This window comes from Neomonachus schauinslandi, chromosome 1 (assembly GCF_002201575.2).
Source record: "Neomonachus schauinslandi chromosome 1, ASM220157v2, whole genome shotgun sequence".
In the NCBI taxonomy this organism is placed as follows: Eukaryota; Metazoa; Chordata; class Mammalia; order Carnivora; family Phocidae; genus Neomonachus; species Neomonachus schauinslandi.
In genome coordinates this window covers 176,351,845-176,370,228 of record NC_058403.1, presented here as the reverse complement: position 1 = coordinate 176,370,228, position 18,384 = coordinate 176,351,845, and the positions used below count along the sequence as shown (strand labels likewise).

Genomic DNA, 18,384 nt, shown 5'->3' with positions numbered 1-18,384 from the left:
AATCTGTCGTCCTAACTTAATGATCTATAACAGCACAACAACTTCACACCTTCTGATGAGGGATGATGTCTTTTTTCTTTTAAGATTTTTTTTTTTCTGCGAGACAGAGAGAGAGAGAGAAAGTGAGCATGAGCAGGGGGAGGGGCAGAGGGAGAAGCAGACTCCCCACTGAGCAGGGATCCCGATGTGGGGGTTCCATCCCAGGACCCTGGGATCATGACCTGAGCTGCAGGCAGACGCTTAGCCGACTGAGCCGCCCAGGCGCCCCGGGATAATGTCTTGCTATCACTGGCAGGACACAGGTACAGAAGGAACATCTCATAATTTTAACAGATTGTATGTATTTTTGATGAAGACTTTCCGTTTATGGTAAATGATGCCGGATATCCATTTACAGAAGAAACATGGAGTTTCTGTATTATGTAAATTTAGGTAAAAAAGTCAGCCAATTTATGGGAAATACTGGGTAGAACACAGCCCAAGTGGGACACGGTGTGGCAAAATCTTGAAGGGGATAACACAGATGACCTAGGTGGGGTAGAATGTGGCAGAGGAATGAGTTTTCAGGGGTGGAATTGCTGGGGTTTGCGGTAGCAATGCTGAAAGGGAGTGGGGACGAGGGAGCCCCTCCTTTGCAAATCGTATTTGGCAGGTAGATCTTCATTCTCCCACAAGTAGAATCAGGCCTGCTCAGAAGCTGTGTTCTATTCTGTACTCCATCCATTTAGGACATAAAAACACAAGAGAAATGTGGGAAATTTGGAAATGTTTACAAAAGAGTAAAAGGAATCAATAAGCATCTGGAAAACACGACTAGATGAAAAACGGAATTTTCCAAGAAAGGCAGGAAAGTAAGAAATAAATTTAAATCCAAGCAAAGAGAATTACTGTTGGCTACAGAGAGTGTCCTCAGCAGGGGTCAGTGGGCAGTGTGGAAGCATGCGCCTCCTCACCCCACCCCCCGCCCCAGTCAGAGCAGAGTGAAAGGAAAAGAATTGAACTAGAAGGGGCGGGAGTTCTAGTCCCTGAGGCATGGCAAGATTGGCTATTTCCACTGGATGTTTTAGAGCACTTACCTCTCAGCCTCAGTCTCTGCAGCTAATAAATGGGAATAACAATTCCTCCCCCGCCCCCATCAACATCTCTGATTTGCTGAAGGGCCTCAAAGTACAAAAAGACACATTATATCCTTCTTTATAAAGCAGTCATTAATAACACAGGATTCTCATATTTCACCCAAACAGAGATGGGGAAAAAAAAATCACAGACACTAGGGATGCAGTTTTTTAGAGCTGAAAGAGCGAGGGTCCAAGAATCAGCACATAATCAACAGAATAAAAACACAGGGGAACCAAAGCACGTCCTCAAAAGACTTAAAAACTGGCACCAAAGCCAGTTGTTCAATACTCAGGACTATTCGCAAATGTTCAGGGCATGTACAGGCTGGAACCCCAGAAGTTACTGATAAGTTAAACATGTTTTCATGAGTAGGGTTGGCAGCAGGGACAGAATTGCTTGAAATAAATCATCGAAAAGTAGTGGGGCAGAGCTGTCTGATAGAAAACATGACCAAGAACAACACAAAAAGATGCTCCAGAAGAAGGTGGTGAGTAATGGCAAATGAGCCTGTTATTATTATCTGACCCCACTGTGTGCTTTTTATCTCCTTGTGCCATTTCATTCTCAGGGGTATCGAGATTGTTCCCGTCTTGGAGATGAGTAAGCAGATACAGAGAAGTTAAGCAACTTGCCCGAGCTAGTAAGTGGCAGATACGGGATAGAAACCCAGGCAGTGTGTGATGACGCTACACCCTCACCCACATCCTCGCCCGTCAACGGATGACGCCAAGGGGTAGCATCCAACACCACTCTAGTAAAAGCTGCCAACGTCTGAGTACGAAGTGCCAAGCACGACTAAGAACCAGAGGCAATCTCATTTAACCCTCGCTCAACCTTAGGGAGTAGGCAGCGTTATTCCCTCAGTCTGACACATAAGGAAACCGAGGCGGACAGAGGCACATCAGAGATATGAAAGAACTTCCCGACCACTTAGGGCAGTGTTTCATTATCACATCCCCTCCAGCCCACCCCAAAGAGCCCTTTTTTCTAATTACTCCATTGTGAAATGTTAATAACATAGCAAAGTGGTTTATTTGTTTATGTACTGGATATATATCTGTGCTTTATGTATAAAAACAGTAGGATTTTTCACCCCATCAAGGATCAGTTTTTGCCCCCATTGAGAATGGGGACTACATCTTAAAGGATCCTTATGCAAGTAGTTCTGTTGTGGTTTAGAAAAGTGGTTCATTTGTTAACTTCTCATTCATTCCTTCAATTCTTCAGTATGTACGTATGTATGTATGTATTTATTTAAAATATTTTATTTATTTATTTTAGAGAGAGAGCGAGCTCGTGGTGGGGAGGGGTTGAGGGAGAGGGGGAGAGAGAAGCCTCAAGCAGACTCCCTGCTCAGTGGAAAGCCTGACAGGGGGCTCAATCCCAGGACCCTGAGATCATAACCTGAGCCGAAATCAAGAGTTAGCCGCTTAAACGACTGAACCACCCAGGCACCCTAATCCTTCAGTACTTATTGAGGGGAAGGAATAATAGACACAGTAGAGTATGATACTGTGTGATTACATTTATAGGATGTTCAATAAAAAGCAAAAAGATATATAGTGATAGAAATGTGAATAGTGGTTGCTTCTGGAAGAGAAGGATGAATGGAAGGGCACGGAGGAACTTTCTGACGATGCACATCTTTTTATCTTGATCTGGGTTATGGTTACATGTCTGCACACCTTTGTCAAAACTTATCAGACTGCACACTTATGAAATCTACATTTACTGAAAATAAATTATCTGCCAGTATAGTTTTCAAGAAAGTATTTCCTAGTATGTGCCAACCTGGGTACTTTAAAAATCGGTCCCTGAAGCCCCTGTTTAACTTGCTGCTGGATGCTAATGCTCTGTGGTCACACAGGGTCAGGGAAACAAATGGACCCCTTGATCTGACTTTACCAATGTCTGTCCTGGAATCCCAGGCAGAGCTCTGAGGACCCGATGTCATAATGGAGTGGAAAAAATCTATTGAGTACCTCCAAAAGTCAAAGGGATCTAAGAACTTCCAGGTGAAGACAGCCTTCAAAATCAAGTACTCTGAGGTTCATACAATGATGACTGCTGGGAAAGAGGTAACAAAAGTCTACAACGTCACCGCAGGGAAGAAGCCAGGGGAGGCCTTTCCTGGAATTGGAGAGCAGTCATCCCCCTGGACAGTGGCCCACGTGCTGTCTTGTGACACTGCTTGTACTTGGCTCCGCAGGATTATTTACAGCAGCACTGTTCTTTTGCTTTCCACGTGCTTATGTCATTTTCCCAACTAGATCAGAAATGGACTATGGTCTGGACTGTGTCTTTTTTTTTTTTTTTAAAGATTTTATTTATTTATTTGACAGAGAGACACAGTGACAGAGAGAACACAAGAAGGGGCAGAGGGAGAGGGAGAAGCAGCCTCCCCTCTGAGCAGGGAGCCTGATGTGGGGCTCGATCCCAGGACCCCGGGACCACGACCTGAGCCGAAGGCAGATGCTTAACGACTGAGCCACCCAGGCGCCCCTGGACTGTGTCTTTACACCTGGCTCAGTGGCCATTCATGGCACCTTACACCAGACTCCTGGGACTGCAAAACGGAGAATACCAAATTTTCTGAACCAGACAATGGGAGAAGTTCTGAAAAAAGGGTCTTTGTGCTAGTTCTAAATGTGAGAAACTGCCTAAGGGACACAGTCTAGATGCCCAGCCAATGAAATTGCTAAGACATTAAAAGATTTAGAGGCACAACAGGCACACTTTAAATCTGGCCCTTCTAGAACATTCTAAACATATAGTCATTGCAAGTAGACAGCAGCCTTAAATCCTTATTCTGTCTATAACAGTGCATTAACCACAAAAAGGGGGATACACTTGAAAGACTTTGCTTTTGAAGAACATGGAAATATGATCAACCAAATAAATCAGGTTTTTCAGAAATTTTCTTCGTAAGGGTTGGCTAGAGAAAGAATGGATAGAACTAAGAGCTTACATGTGTTGAGAACCTGCAATATATCAGGTATCCTGCTAAGCATAGTATGCACATTATCTTACTCACTCTTCCCAACCACTCCAGAGAGAGGTACCCTTGTTATACCCATTTTACAGAAATTAAAGGCATTGATAACTTGCCTAATTTAGGACGATGGAAGCTGAACGTGAAGTAGGAAACAGGCTTGACACCTTCCACTTCCATGCTCAACCCCCACCTGCTTTTCCTATGTGACCTTAAACTTAGGTAAGCCCGTAGGGGGACGCTACTGCCTCTCAGAGAAGGGAAACAGAGCTCGGAGCTCAGAGAGGGAGTGGCCGAGCTGGGATCTGAATGGGGACACAGACCCATGTGGGGACACACCACAGTCTGCTGCTCCTGAGGGTGAAATATTTAGGTAGTAAATAAGTTTTAGCAGGTCCCCAACAGAAGAACAGGCCACTTGGAGGCGTGCACAGCCAGCGTCTGGGTTACACCTAGTCAAGCGCAGCGCCACCAAAAGACGTGAGAGCTGACACGGGGACAGAAGCCTGGGGGGGACTGCCAGCATAGCAGCCATTTTCCGGCTGGAGGATTAAATGTCCCACATACATCGTGTTCATCTGGTACGTCCATTTCTGGACCTTACCTGTACTGTTCGTACTGTGTAGATCTTCTTCAGATTTGATGCACACTCAGCTGCTGTGGTACCAGGGAGGGATCTAAGCAAACAAACCAAAGAGCAAAGACATAAGCGGAGCAAGTAGTCGATGTTCGTGAAATCAGCACGCAGGTTTTCAGACAAATATGTCTGAAACCACAGCAGCAGACCGTTCTGGGATGTGATTTAGAATTTGAAATGTGAAATTCCTACTCTGTGAAGTCATGCGTCTGCTTCTCCTAAAAGCAAGCATATTTTTTTCCTGTGGAAATTTAATTTAAAAAAAGGAAATGTACGTAAGAAAGATATTGGAAACTTTTATTTTTTTTTTTAAAGATTTTATTTATTTATTTGACAGAGAGATAGAGAGAGAGCACAAGTAGGCAGAGCGTCAGGCAGAGGGAGAGGGAGAAGCAGACTCTCCACCGAGCAGGGAGCCCGACACGGGGCTCGATCCCAGGACCCTGGGACCATGACCTGAGCCGAAGGCAGCTGCCTAACTGACTGAGCCACCCAGGTGTCCCGATATTGGAAACTTTTAAAAATCACATTTTAAAAAATACTAAAATAACCCTGTAATGACAAAGCCTTTTGCTAGGACTTTGGATACGAAACTGTACCCTGAGTACAGATGACAGTGACATCACAGGCCCCTGGCCCGGTGACATGTTTGAAAAACTTGTTAGGGCGCCTGGGTGGCTCAGATGGTTGGGCGTCTGCCTTCGGCTCAGGTCATGATCCCAGGGTCCTGGGATCGAGTCCCGCATCGGGCTCCCTGCTCCTTGGGAGCCTGTTTCTCCCTCTGCTTCTCTCTCTCTCTCTCTCTCTGTCTCTCATGAATAAATAAATAAATAAATCTTTAAAAAAAAAAAAGAAAAACTTGTTAGTTCCCTGGTGGTAAATATTCAAGAGCTCTTAAGAAACAGAGTAACCTTTTGCCGACTTTAAGAAAACATGATTACTAAAAGTCAACTTTAGTTGCACCTGAAATTTGCATATATTTCCCCAACACGTGCTTTTAGAAAAACTCTTTCAGTTATTTTCTCGGGCTGATTTAATTAGTTCTGGGGAACTCTGCAGTCAGAATACATTAATCTTTAGTTTGCCATATGGTCCACTAGATGGCAACATACTACAGGTTTATTCACCAGAAACAGAGACAGGCTTTACCCCACACCATTTCCTGGGATTAGGGGCAACATGACAAGGCTTCATCAATCCGTAGAAGTGAAGATTCTCAATTCCTGCCACCTTTTTCCTCTTCCCTATACTGAACTAGCAGTTTTTGCTCAAGACTGTTGGGATCCCGGAATGTCAGTCCAGAGACGAAAATTCACCACTCAAATAATGCTTGAAAGTCCCGTGTCTGCTTGTGAGGTGGGAAACGAGGCTTGCTGAGAGGAGAATATGCTGGCTCACAGTCAACCCCCTAGGATCCGGAATCTATTAAAAAAAAGGATCCCTAGCAGCCATTGACCCTCAGAGACACAGATCCCACAGAACCTCAAGACGTTGCATTTTCTGGAGAATCATGAAACCACTGCACACCAGAGATATGCACAAAACCCACAGAGCTCAGAGGCAGAGAGCACGGCAAAGAAAGGGGTCATGCCCAGGTGTGTGTGTGTGTGGGGGGGTGGGCATGACACATGAGTGACAGGGCTCTACAGACTAAACTCCTAGAAGTATGGACCAATAAATGTTCCCTGGTGTATAACTGGAATAGAAAAATGCACTTCTGAATACAGTTCCCTTGCTTGGAGGTCACTGAGGAAGCATAATTGTGGACTAGTTTCAGGGCAAACGAAAGGACCCTGTTAAGTTGGTGACATCTGACGAATAAATCTACCCTAAAGCATTGGGCTTACAACTCTTTTCTAGTTATTTATAAATACGCTGGGCATTTAAAAAAAAAAAAAAAAAAGCCAATCCGCAATAACCAGCATGACTGCATTTTCTTGCCAGACCTGAAGTCTAAAGTAACTATGCTGAAGAGAATGGTGAACAGCACCGGGCTACGATGGGGCCTGGGCCCCAGGTGAATCCATCAGTCCACAGGAGACTGCCTTGACATGAATAAATATTAACCTACTCTTTAACGCAGGTTTTTATACCATTTTTGGCTTCAATTATAAAAAGATTGGAAAAAAAACCCCCACTAAAACAAACCTTGGACTTTTTTTCTGGATAGATTTTCATATGAAAAATCTTTTGCTTTTATATGAAAATCTACTGGCACTTATTCCATTGCTGATTTTTTTTCCTTTGAAAAGTTTAGCTGACCTCTCCACCAAATATGCCCCGCAAGATATCCCTGGGTCACCCAAAGCACATAGGAGAGCATATACGCGACTGCTCTATGAACAAGATGGGGGCTTGTTAGGGTCCAAAGGAAGGAAATGTACTTTGCCTTTCTTTCATTTTTAAAACTGTGTATTTCAAAGTTTTACGATTTTTTAAAGTCACACTTCAGTGTGTAACTGTGTCGAATGAGTATTTGATTGTCCGCCTCAGACAGCATTATGTCGACTTAATACAATGCGAGGGTAATACCATTTAACCTGGAAAACGTTTCTGATGAACATTTGCTTTCTATGCCTCTTTTTAAATGCCTCTGTCTCTACATTCCAGGCTTTTAATTCTAATCTATTGTAGGAGACAATCACACAAAATCATTTAGGGCCCCTCTGTTTCACTGTTCAAGTTTTTTTTTTTTTTTTTTTAAAGGAATCTAGTTTCCGTTTCTCATTAAAACCAACAGGATCACCCTCCATGATAGTTCTATTCTGATTAACGTTTCACAACACGGATGTATCGGTGTTTGAAGGAAATAGTCAGCTCCTATGGGCTCTGGTTTCCTAAGTTCTTAATGGGGAAGGTTGGATTCTGGGATCTTAAGGGTTTCCTCTAGCTGGACAATTTTATGGACACCCAGGTTTCGAAGTAATGCAACAATGGTGCTGGAACTTCTGATCGCAGTTAAGTGGTTGGCTTGGCCAGCTCGAGGAACAGCATTCTTCTGCGAGCCAAGTCTGATCCCGACAGTCCCTGAAAAATCCCACTGTGCCTAAACCTCCTGCCTGCCCTGGGACATTTTTAACAAGCAAAACCAGGCCTTAGCCACGGAATCAATTTTAACAGGGTAAACAGGCTGAGATTTTAAAATCATCTGTTTTGTAAACAGGTCAGTCTGTATGGGACTTGCTGGTTCAAAGTTGAACCAGAAGCTGTAGCGTCTACTGTTACCGTTTCCTAAAGTAGCAACGTGGGCTGCTCCCGGCAAAGTTGCCGTATTGGCACTGGGCGGACGGCCCCACACCCCCTCCTCCCTGTCACTCTAAAAGAGAGCTGTACCAGTGGGAAGAGAAATGCTTGCCATGGACTTCAAGGAAACATTTTTACTCATCTCACATGTATAGTATATTCTCTGATCTTTTAAAAGTCTTTTTACTCCATTCATGTTACAAACCTAAACCTCCCAACAGAACCCCAACCAAACCCAGATCACTCTGCAGACCAAAAGTATTCATCTGTGAGTGATCTTGCCCCCTGGGGGGGGGGACATATGGCAATATCTGGAGACATTTCCAGTTGTCACACCTGAGGGGGATGCCACTGGCACCTAGCAGGTAGAGGGCACAGGATATCCTAGAGGGCACAAGGAATTACCTAGTCCAAAATGTCACCAGAGTCAATGCCGAGAAACCCTGACATAGACATGTAACAGAGTCTCAGAGGATTTATGATTTATTTCATCAACAAAGATTCAGTGCACACCTCTTTTAGCTGATGGGGATACACCAGGGGTCATTCTAGACGAAGTCCTTATCCTCATGGAGTTCTAGAACTAGTACCCCTGCTTTCTGAATTCCCCAGGCTCCTGAAGACAAAGCAACTCTGATCAGATCCTCTCTTCTTTGCCCGGGAGGGAGGAGGTGGGAGAGAAAGCAGTGAGAGGGGTGTACATATCGATGACGACCCTTCCTAGAAGGACACACAGCCAGAGTTGTGGGAAATCACAGAACCAAGGGATCAGAACCCGTTTGCACATTCTCTGAATTCTAGGCTGCCTTCTCCCAGTATTCAGCGACAGCTGAGGGCACATCAGTGGGACAATAAATACTCCATGGATGGATCAGGTTAAGGAGTTCGAAGTGTTTGCCAGGAGTCTTTCCTCTGATTTAATGATATTAATGTAATAATGGCCTCCTTTTATTGAGGGTTTTGCGTATGCTGCCTCTATTCCTTGCAGCAGTCCCGTCAAGTTGCTATCATCATCCTCACTTCTAATTAGGAAACTGAGGCTCAGTGAGGCTTTTTAAGTAGCAAATCTGGGTTCTCTCCCTGGTCGGTCTGGCTCTGATGCCCATGATCTTCCTCTTAGACAAGGATGGCTCCCAGTAAAAACCAAGCAGTCACTGTCACCATGGGAGGGTCACACATGGTGTCTTAGGGCAAATCCCTTTCTCATCCCTTTTTAGGTTATCTACTCCCTCCTTGGAACCATTCTGGCCTGTCATTCTTCCAGCACCATCCATCTGGCCACACTCTTGGAAGGGGGCAGACGCAGAGATGCAGAGCTGAGTTGGAGGCTACCAGACTCCCTGGCAATAACGATATCCCAAAATGTTATACAAGGAACACAATTCACTTAAGAACCACACATACAGGCCATTGTCTTCTGGGGCTAGACGTGGGCAGAAGATACTTTACCAAAGAAAAGCCACAAATGGGCTATAGCAGGAAGGCAGGAAAGCAGAGGGGTTAAGAGGATGGTCCTTGGAATCAATGGATTTGAGTTCAAGTCCCAGCTCTGCCACCTCCCAGCTGTGTGGCAAGCCTGGCCCTCTCTGACCTCCACTTCCCCTTTCTGAGAACATGGTCTCTATGCCACCCATTGCTTTGCTACTTAGATGACATGAGTGAATGCTCCACAAAGCATTTACCCAATACCTGGCATCTAATAAGCAATGGTTGCTAATAGCATCATCGTCATCAGCATCATCAGAAGCAGAAAAAATAGGAACAGATAAGAGCACAATTAGAACTAAGAGACACTGAGCACATTTTCTAATCTTGGGGCAGCCAGTAAGAATCCCAAGAAATCTGTGAGTTACACACAGAGCTAAGAAACTCCTAGGTTCCTTCCTCAGAAAAGAAAGCCCAGCAGGTGCCACCATCTCAGGGCTGAAGGCCATAAGCTACCCTGAGGGCTGTTTCCACTTGGACTTGGCTAATCCAGAAGTTATGATGGTTAAGGCAGAAGTGGGACAGGATCCTTCGAGGTCCACCAAGTAGATGATTAGTGTAAAGAAGAGAGGGGAACTCTTAATGTTATTTATGACCCAAACTCCCCAATCCAGCTTTATATTACTCCTGTGCATCTTCCACTGCATAACAGAATAACAGGAAATGCATCTTAAAACTCTTTATGCAAAACTGGTTAAAATTTCTTTTCATTTGGGAGTTAGGAGAAAGCAGAAAGTCCCATAAGTTTGGACCAACTGTTCTGCTTAAATGGTTTCTAGGCACCTAAGCACCGTTTATATGCAAAAAGTTACTTACAAATCATCTTTATCTATTCATTGAAGCAGGTTCCTAAGAATTTCACAAGACAGAACTCTTTCAGCTCAATTTAAGTCTGCAATGCTTCAAAGCGTTTTATCCTCTCTCTTATTCCAGAAATACTTACTGAGCCCCCAATAACTGGAAGAAAAAAAAACAACAACTGTGTATCATGTGTTACATGCAAGCACGATCTCATTTCCTCCTCAAACATCATGAGGTAAATAATGGTTGCATTTCCATTCTGCAGATAAGCAAATGAAGTCCAAGAGTGGTAACCTGCCAAAGACACAGAGTTGGCCAGGGGCAGACCTGGGACTTGAACCATGGGTGGCTGGCAGCCTTGCTCTTAGTCACCAGCCTAAACTGATCACTTATTCCATGACCCATCCTCTGCTTGGTGCCATGAGTACAACTCTGCACCAAGCAGTCTCAACTTTCCTGCAGCTTGCAACCTCAGTGTCTTTCCTGCAATACAAATGTGCCTTCTCCACTGAACCCCACCCTTAAAGATATGTTTGCTATAGGTGAGGGAGGCTCATGAATAATTCATGGAGACAGAAGCCCTGGTAAATACCCAAGGAAATTATCTTCACTGTTACCTAGCTAGCTCTTAGCAGGCCATAGCACCACTTACCAGTGACCTGGATACCTGGAAATGCTTCTTACAAAGAGAAGAAGCTGGAAAGGTTTTCCCCAAATCCTGCCTGCACCCTTGCCCAAGTGTGGTCGGTCAACTGGTAGCATCACCTGGTGTGAGAGCTACAGCATCTCCAGGCCCATTAGACACCTGCTGAATCCTATGTGATTTTTATATATACTGAAGTTTGAGATGTGCTGGCCTGTGTCATCTAAATCAAGTCACTGTAAGAAATGCTAACAACTTGGCAAGTAAAAGCTAATGAACTATAGACAGCATCATCAAAAACACATAAAAATCACTTTTCTCACGGATATATTTTTTTGTCATCGCCCAAAGAGATTAGCAAGATGGGGTTATCACTAAATGTGAAGAACAATCCTACCCAGCCTCTTAAATATGAGTATTAGGCAAGGGTCTCTTCTTCGCAAATTGTGAAGCAGGGAGTCCTTGGCTTAATTTTTTCCCATGGAACAGGAACTTGGTTTCCTCATTTGTGAAATTCAGTGGTAGGCCCAGATTACCAATGAAGTCCCATCTAGCTTCCTTATTTCAGAATATGAAATACGGGAGAACTGTATCTCGTTCACTGTTCACATTCACAGGGAAGTGGTGTTCGGCAGGGTTAGGGACACCAGTGCTTGGGGTCACACAGTCCTTAGCTCAGATCTTGTTTCTATTCTGTATTAGCTGTGTGATCTTGATCAATGGCTTCTCTGGGCCTCAATTTTCTCATCTGTCAAATGTTGCTGATATGTCCTACTTCAATATTGTGAGGACTTCGTCGGTAATTATGTAAAGCACCCAGTGTAATACCTAGCACACTGAAGTAAATGGTAGTTAATACTAAAGGCTACCATGGAAAAAGATGTGAAATTTTATGTATGGGACAATATATCCAAGTATACATATGCCCAGTGCGCGTGCATGCGCGTGCACACACACACACACACACACACACAATAGATGTTAGTGGAAGAAATGAATACTGACAATATTCTAACTCATATAAGTGACCACTTCATTTGAGCCAAGAGAACAGCCTTAGAGAGGGAAACTTTAAAGCCAGGGATATGTCTCCTAAAAGCCAGTCCTGGTGAATTTGCTCACCTTGGGCTCAGCTGTCAGAGGGAAAATCTGTACAGGCTCAGTTCTATGATGAAGAGCATCCCTCATATATCATTCACTCCATTAAAGCTGATTTCACTTTAATCCCTTTTAGATAGATCTGTGGCTTGTGGCTATACCAGCTTCCTGTTCGAGAGTCACATAAAAAAATGGTCCAGGGCCTATCATTAACATTTAATAATGCACCTATTGAAACATGCTTCATAATCTAAATGCTTTATTTTTGCATGTTTAGCTTATTTTTATTTTTCCAGGCTTCCTTCTATGTTCATTCCTAGCCTCTAAGCTCCTTGACACGAGCGACCGAGACTCTTCCTTTTGCCATATAATTAATCCCTCGGCACACAGGGGTTGGGTGGAAGAGAACTATAATAGTGTGAGAGGTGACAGCAAACTGAGGCCAGGTTTTGGACTGTCACCACGCCAGACCACCAAAGTCTGGCTAGCTGTCCTAGGTTTGGAAATAAGGAAATGGCATCTGTAATATTAAAAGAAGGCAAATCGATTTTTTGAGCAGCTAGTACCAAGAAAGGACTGGTAACTTTTCTGAGTGAGGATGTTTAAGGCCTCCAGGTCCAACTGCAGGAAGCAACCCCTAACGCACAGGTAGAGAGGCTGTGAGCCCCTGGGTCAGAGCCTTTCCCTACCTGAGCTACCTGGAGACTATTTTCCCCTTCCAGAAAGCAAAATCCTGGGCCATTAAGAGAGCCTGTGGGTTCACAAAGGCAAAAATGAGGGGAACAGATGCAGATGCCAGCCCGTCTCCCTTTCAACTACGTCCTTCCACACTGCCTTCTACCCTCGCCTGGTCCCACAGGCCACTCTATGAACAAGGATGGTTTTGGGATCCTCTCTATCAAGCTGGGCCCACCGGCCTGTATCAGATTTGTTATTATGGACCACACCATCACAATGCATGTGAAAGCATCACACTATGAAAGGGAGAATCCCTCTGGAACTTGGTACCTCCCAGAACACTCCACTGATGCTATGGAAGCTGTGGTACAAGAGACATCCCTCCTGGGAGGTCCGGGACCATGTTGTCATTGTGTCTGCATTCTTAGCACTGAGAACAGCAATGGACAAGTACTGTGCTCCATTGACCTGATCAATAAACAGAGCAGTAATTCTCCAGTTGTGATGCGTAAGACGTTTGTTACAAATGTGCATTCCACCCCAGAGGTCTGAAAGAGCAGGTCCTGGGCAGGGTTGGGAGCTTGTATTTGAAGAGGCACAGCCAGGTGATTCAGATGTAGGTGGCGAGGGATGACATTTTGAGAAACACTGATTGGGTAGAGGTAAACCCCGATGCGGGGGGGGGGGGGGGGTTGGTGGGAGACATATGTGACTGGGCTACCTTTGTGACTAAAGACACAAGAACACAAATACTCTCTAAGCACCTACTATGTGCACTGTAATGTCCTCTCTGGGGAGTCAGGCACAAGGCAGTCTCGAGTCTCACGGTCATGAGGGAGGGAAAGAGGAGCAATCAATAATCTGTTATACAAATACTGGCCTATAAAAAAAATGCTGCAGGAGTGCAAAGGAGGTGGGCTCAATCCTACCTGGGTCAAGGGCTATTTAAGGACAATTACAAAGTTAGCATCTTTGCAAGGCCTTGAAGGATGCACGGCAGCTTTTCAGGTAGACATAGAGGAGAAGGGCATCCCAAGCAGAAGGGACATGAGGAGACAAATCTCAGAGGCTGGCAAGTCCATGGCTTATGCAGGAAAAGGGCCACAAGTCCACTGTTACCCGAGAGACTGGACACACTGAGTGGTATTTTGGAGTTGGGGAGATATAGGAGATGAGGCTAAAAAAAAAAAAAAAAAGGTGAGTTTCATGTTCAAAATAGCAATATAGAAGTTTATACCATAATCTGAAGGCTGGGGTTTTAGGTTTTGTTTTTGTTTCTAAGCTGGGGAATGCTCTTTTCAAATTAGAGTGGCCCATTTCTAAAACAAACCACCACAACAAAACCAATCAGAGCCGCTCTGGTAAAAGAAGGGGTGGAGATCCAGAATCCCACCTGCCAGGAGCACACAAAACTACAAGAGAGGCACACTTAGGTGGCGAGAGATGGAGTCACCATCCACTGCTGTGGCAGAGGAGAAAGGCAGGGAGTTTTGGAATGACAAGACGAGGAGCAGGTTAGAAGGCTAAGCCTGGTAGCCCAGGTGGGGTACGCCGGGCGGAGGGCAGAGCTTGGGAACAGGCAGGGCCAGCATGTACTGGAGGCTGGAGAGCACCGGGGCCTAGGGAGGCAGGCACAGGGAGAGGAGGGGATGGCTTAGGCTTGAAGCAAGTTTTCCAAAAGGGGATCAAACATCTGAAGCATGGAACTAGATGGAGCAGTGGACTTGAGAGAGAAGAGCAAAGGAAATTCCAACTCCGAAAAATGTATCGGATGGTGGCATTGCTAGCCAGTTACGTGGTAGACAGCGTGTCCAGAACTCAGGAGAGCGGGCAGGGCTAGGGATGCAGATTTACAAATGATTCTCAGAGTAATATGAACCACCACAGGAGAAAGGGAAGTCATTAGGAGTAGAATTCCACAACCCTGAACTATTCAGTGTGGGATGACTTGTGCCAGGGGCTGATACAGGAGCTGAGGGCAGAATGATGTGGAAAGAACCCTGTGAAGCTGACGTTCCAGTGAGAGAAGATGGACAAATGCAGAATCCTACGGAGAAAATAAAGCGGGGTCAGGGGCATGGGGGGTGTGTGTCAGGATGTGCGTGCCATTTTGTATCAGTGGTTAGGGAAGACCTTGCTGAGAAGATGACATCTGGGCAGAGACCAGATGGGGAGGAAAGCACAGTCCTAGCAGATGACTGAGGGAAGAACATTCCAGGAAGGAGGGACTGTTGGTGGCCAGGGCCCATGCTTGGGATGACAGAGAAAGAGCTAGAAGGGCAGAAGGGAGAGGGAGACAGGGATTGGGGCGGGGGGGGTGCGGAGAGAAAGGCATATTGGGTGGGGACAGGAAATGCTGCACAGTCTCACGGGCTATTGTAAGTACTTTGGCTTCTGCTCTGAGTGAAAAGGAGAGCAGAGAAGTGACAGGCCTTAACTTGGGTATTACTTCAGCTGCTGTGATGGGAAGGGACCATAGGGGGCAAGGGTAGAAGCAGGGAGAGCAGTTAGCACGCTCCTGCCATGGTCCAGGTGGGAGAAGCCCTGTGGCTCAGGGTCTAGGATGCAGGTGGTCAGAATGCATCCGATTCTGGATACACTTGGATGGTAAAATCAATAGCCTCTGTGCATAGTGGATGCAGGGGAGGGAGAAGGAATGGGGAAAGAGGAAGAGGAGAGTCACAGAGGTCACCAAGATCTGGGGGTGGAGCAACCGGAAGGAAGGAGTTACTGTGAACTGCTCTGATCTGAGATGGGACAGATGGAAGACGGCAAATTTGGGAGAGAAGCTGAAGAGGTGGTTTGACATGTGTTGAGTTTGGATGTGTATTAGACATCCATATGGAGACAGAGAGGAGGAGCTGCTTGCACAAGTGTAAAATTGTGGGAATCACCAGCATACCAAGGGAACTGAATGCCTTGTATAACTGAATGCTATCACTGGTGTGGATGGGGACAAGAGGCCTGAGGACTGAGTGCTGCAGATAAATCTCAGAGGAAAGGGGGTCACCACTCAGAGACATGCAACCAAGAGCAGCCTCCAAGATCGAGACAGGATTGGGTTTTCGATATCCAGAAAAGGGGAGGAAAACTCTTCATTCTCTATCCCCAATCAAAATCATACCCCAAATGCTTGCATTCTTAGCCATACAGTCTAATTAAAACATGTACGCACGCACACACACACACACACACATGCACACAAATAAGGACTTACGGGAATTTGCTATTGAAAATGCAAATAACTCTACTTAAGGGACTCTCCATTTCACCCAGTGGGGGAAATGAGTTCAGGTTGCTGGCTTCCTAAGTTCAGACAAGCTGCTCCAGGGACTGTTGGTGTGTGTGTGTGTGGTGGTGGTGGGGGGGGGGGGTAATTTGGGAGCTTCAGGTAACAATGTTAGTTATCAGTATTTATTAAGCACTTATTCTATGCCGGGCACCCAGGTTCGTGTTTTATATTCATCCATTAATCCTCAGAACAACCCCTATGAGAGATAGCCTGTGAATATCCTCATTTTACAAACAATGAAACTGAGGCTTAGTGGGGCTGGATCACTTGTCTCTGGTCACAAAGTAGGCTGAAAGGGAAGACAGGACAGGTGGTAGGTGCCAAAGGAAAGTTTTAGGGATCAGAAGACCTCTGGATGCTGTGGAACTCAAAACTGTTGCCTTCAGTGGCAGACATCAGCTATGCTGGGGTGAAGATTGCCTTGGGGGGCTCTCCTGAGAGCCTTACTACTGCCTCTAGAATCTTGTTTCCTTAGGGGGAAAAGTGACAAACAAAACTTCCAGAACACAATGTGTTCATAACCCCAAAGGGAAGGGGGTCCGCTGACATAAAGGTAATGGACTCCCAGAGAAGTGGAGACAGTTCAATAAAAGCTATGGGACAACTGATCAGGCAAAATGAATTCAAATGAGCAATGCTGGAAGTAATTATAATTTCTAGATTAATGTAATTATTTCTATTACAAATTTGGACACTGCAGCTATAACATTTCATTGGATTGCTGGCTTTCAGAGAACAAAAATACCCAAATGCATACTAGGAAAGCTAGAGTTTGTGTCTTCATTGAAGTTACTGTATTCTTATCCTGACTTAAAAAGTTATTTGTTGTTACGTAGTATTAAAATTTTGGACCATTCTTAAAATGATGTGCCTTTAAGTAGACTAACTTGTGAGCCATTTAAAAAGAAACTCTCTTGATACTGTTTCCACCAGGCAACAATCTCCACATGTTAGACCATTAGACCAGAGGTCCAAGTTTTAACACCTTGAAAACAGATACCAGGTTGCAACAATAGTTACAGCACACCTTTGAAAACAAAAACACATGATTTCATTCAGCTAATATTAGCCAAACCCACTCCTATTATGACAGTGAAATGCTTTCTTAGCATCCCATAATGAAAGTGAAAATGTTTTAGAAAATGAGACTCATTGTATCTACCCCACCCCCAACTTCTTTGTGTCCCCGGAAAAGACAGTGGCTCCAAGCATCAGTTCTTATAGACTCTCATAGAGGGTGCTAATTCCAACAAGAAGAAAGGAATGAAATTATCTTCCCTAAAAGGATGATTATAACTTTTTAAAAATCTTGGAGGAATTTTATGCAAGGCTTTTAAAGACCAGATCTGGGTCTATTAAGTAAATTTCATAGAAAGCAGTCATATACCTTTCTTCCAAACATTTAACCACAGCTACGGTGTCATCAAAGTTTCCATAAGCTTTTGGGACAATCTTGAGGTGTCATCTTTGGGCACCCACAGGGTAACGGATACTAAGAAGGGCTTTGCATTTGTGCATTTATTCATTTGTCAAAATTTTCTTGTGCTCCTACTACGTGCCAGGTACAGTTCTAGGCGCTGGGATATAGCAAGTGTCAAAAACTAAGTCCCTGCTCAATGGCTTTCAACAGAGGGGAAAGTATTGAGGGACTGAGACAGACTGAAAATAAAGATTCATACATAATACTATGTGGCAGCATTAAGCATTACAGAGTAAAACAAGACAGAGCAGGGGAATACAGAATGATTTCAAGATGGGGGTGTGCTAATTTAGATACGGCATTCAGGGAGGCGTTTCTGAGGAGATGGCACCTGAGCTGTCCCCTGAGAACGCCATAATTGTCCCCACTTTATTGACAAAGTGAGGTATGGCTCACTGTTGAATTCCCAGCGCCTAGAAGGCATGTGGCTGCACAGTAAATGGTCAAGAAAATACCTGCCCAGTGTTTGAGAAAGAATGCCAAGAGGTGTCGGTGGCAGTTTCGGTGGGGCACAGAGTGGAGGCCCCCGCTGGCCCGTGATCCAGCCACCCCTGCACAGTTCCCAGGGGGCCGGCCCACTTTCCCGAGAGCTGTCACAGCGGAGGTCGGGTCCTGAGCGCCCCAGGAGCGGGGCCACCAGGACAGCACCGCTCTCCCCACTTTACAGCGAGGATCCGACGACCCTCGGCTGGCCCATCTCCCAGCGCCCGGCCAGGACGGCCGCCCGCGGGCACGCTTCCTCTGAGGGAAATAAAGGGGGAAAGTGCTGCGGAAACTTTTGGGGCTGCGCCGGTGTCCTCCCGGCCGGAGGCGAGGCCGCCAAACACTCGCTCGCCCCGGCCCGGCCCCGGGCTCCCGACCCGGCTCTGCGCGAGTCCCGGGCGCGCCGGCGGCCGCGGAGCGGGGCCGGGGCCCG

At 45.5% G+C, this 18,384-nt stretch overlaps 1 protein-coding gene across 1 annotated transcript in view; it reads right to left on the bottom strand.

The window, feature by feature from the left end:
* Positions 1-18,384, bottom strand: part of EIF4E3 (eukaryotic translation initiation factor 4E family member 3) — a 40,031-nt gene that overhangs the window by 18,094 nt on the left and 3,553 nt on the right. Inside the window, exon 2 of the mRNA XM_021695070.1 lies at positions 4,716-4,788. The gene's annotated coding sequence lies outside the window, so the exon portion shown is untranslated. The remainder of the gene's footprint in view (positions 1-4,715; positions 4,789-18,384) is intronic.